The sequence below is a fragment of the Nothobranchius furzeri genome, chromosome 14 (assembly GCF_043380555.1).
Source record: "Nothobranchius furzeri strain GRZ-AD chromosome 14, NfurGRZ-RIMD1, whole genome shotgun sequence".
Taxonomy (NCBI): Eukaryota; Metazoa; Chordata; class Actinopteri; order Cyprinodontiformes; family Nothobranchiidae; genus Nothobranchius; species Nothobranchius furzeri.
The window spans coordinates 12,713,308-12,715,811 of NC_091754.1; the positions used below are offsets into that span (position 1 = coordinate 12,713,308).

At 44.4% G+C, this 2,504-nt stretch overlaps 1 long non-coding RNA gene across 1 annotated transcript; it reads right to left on the reverse strand.

The window, feature by feature from the left end:
* Positions 1-1,196: 1,196 nt before the first annotated feature.
* LOC129164971 (uncharacterized) lies at positions 1,197-2,256 on the reverse strand. The gene is made up of 2 exons (XR_008564444.2): positions 1,356-2,256; positions 1,197-1,289 (listed from the first exon to the last, which is right to left on the reverse strand). It is a non-coding gene; the product is annotated as an uncharacterized lncRNA (long non-coding RNA).
* Between the last annotated feature and the right edge of the window lie 248 nt (positions 2,257-2,504).

Sequence of the window (2,504 nt, forward strand, 5' to 3'; positions counted from 1 at the left end):
CGTGGAGGAGAAACTGAAAAAAAATCAATCAGGATGTGCAAAATGAAACTAATCAAACAAAGCAAGAGTAAAACAACATTAATAACCGTAACATAAAGACTAGAATGGCCTCTGAAAACAAGGAAAGCCACAGAAATTAAAGAGACAAATATAATTTTGCTTCTTTGCTCTTTAACATGATCATATTTCTGCTGCATGTGGAATTACAAATACTTAGTTTTATCAGCTAACACTGGGAAAAAAAGCCAGTCCATGAGCTGGAAATGCTCAACACACACCTCAGAGGTTAAATTGAAAGTGTGTGACTCTGCTGGTTAATGGGGATAATCAGTGAAGCATCCTGCAAACTCACATTTGACCTCAAATTTTCACCTTGATGGTCAAAGTTAGCAGCAACCAGGAAGCTGCAGAAGCTCCTCCAGCAGATTCTACTGAAACATGCATCCTCAATGGCGTTATGGGCTCGACACACGGGAGGCGACATCGCCTCTCCTCCATTCATTTTCAATGAGACATGCATGACAAAGTGATAATCACGGGTCTCCCTCCTACAAAGCGAAAAGCATGCGTGTGAAAGTTTGCGCTCATGCACATGACGTGCACAGGCGACTCAGCGATGTGATCCCAGAAAGTTGAAATATTTTCAACTTTTAATCGCTGTCGCTCGGACGAGGACCAATCAACTGAGGTTTCATTCACTGACCAATGAGCGGACAGGATGCTCCGTACATCTCCGAGCATGGGATGAATCCATTCTCGTTTTTTTTTAATATAGTAAAATTAGAAGTAAGATTTCACCTAACTCTAGCAGCACCTTGTGAAACATCATATCTACCGCTTTTTCAACTCTGAACCGCTTAAATAACCCTAATTACCTCCAACCGGACACAGCCAATCAAAACAACGGAAGATTCAATTTCGTCATGGAACAGAACGCGTCGACGGCTTTGCCGCTGGCCGCTGCCACAGGTCGCCTCCCGTGTGTCAGGTAATGAAAGCGACAGCGACGAATTTCGCTGATCGTGGTCATTTGTCGCCTCCCGTGTGTCGAGCCCATTAATGTTACTTATGAATGCGACAAATTGCTTTTGGAGCGGTCTTGGTCTCTTGCATGTTGCTCAGTACATGCAGGTGTCACGTCTGGGTGGCAATTTCTTGACCCACGACATGCTGAATCCAAACACGGAGAGCAGGAATGCAAGTAAAAGGTTTTATTTACTACATAAGGAGAAAGTAAGAGACGGGAACCGACGAGATGCAGGACTGGCAGCAGGAATCCAGGAGAGATTCTGAGGAGGGAGACAGAGTGAATATAAGGCAATGGGAACTTATCTGAGAGCTGGTCTTACTGTTACTTGGTAGTGGTAATTGCACGGGAAGGATTGTCGGGTCTGGGTGAGCTGAGGAGATCCAAAGGTGAGGTATTGGTTGTCCAGAGGTGGAGGAGCAGGAATGGATGTTGGTTGGTGAGCGGCTGAGAGCAGGCGGCCAGGGGATGAAGCAGTGCGTCAGGTAGACTGAGATCCAGGCTTGTTCTGGAGCTGATGATGAATCGAGAGGAACCCGGAGGAGAGCAGGAGAGGGCATCAAGGGTTTTACTGGCTACAGGTTAACAAGAATACAAATACTAGTTTCAAGGTCAGGTTGAGGCTGAAGCTACCCAAACAGAGTAATCATCCGGCGTGGTGATGTGTCGCACTGCTCCTTAAATCCCCTGGGCCTTGATGAGGAGATCAGCTGCAGCTGGAGCTCTCAGACACGCCCACCTGTGGAAACAATGCTCAGAGGGAAAAGCCAGGTTTACTTGCAGTCAGCTCACCACGGACCATGACAGCAGGGGAAACTGGGGACAATGGCTTTGACCTTAATGTTTCTTCTTAATGGACAATTCAAAAGGCCAAGTGGCAAAGCTCACAGTCCAGCATAGGCAACGAGTTGAGAGCACTCAGAGGTCAAATGAAATCTAAAGTGGATTTGAAAGCAAAACAATTATTTGTCTGCAGTCACAGTATTGCGCTAAACTTTTCTCCCTTTTTATGTTTTGAGCACAAAATCATTAATTTAATATCTGATTTGTGATCTGGACTGCCAACACCACCAAAAGGTCAGTTTACCTTTCTAGTTAAATTGAATGCATGAAGAGGCAATGCTGTAAGGCAGAGGTGTCCAAACCTTAAAGAAATGTGAGCAAAACTTAAATGGAGTTTTGAGTTATTTTCTTAAGTTCATATGGTGCTGCGGTTGATCAAAAACACGTTTATGATGGTTTTTGCACTAACTGCCTCTAATGGGACAAGATATCAAAAGTTTTTTTGATATTTTCAGTACCTTCCACAATAAGCCGTTTCTGTCTCTTTAAAGAGGAGGTCATCCCTAAGACAACTTTTTGACTGATAAACTGTATAACTGAGTATCTATTAGTGCCATAGATTTAGGCCTCCTTGTGGCGCTTTTTTCAATCAGGAAGCGTGGATGGAGTAAGACTCTGGTAGGGGGTGACTTGC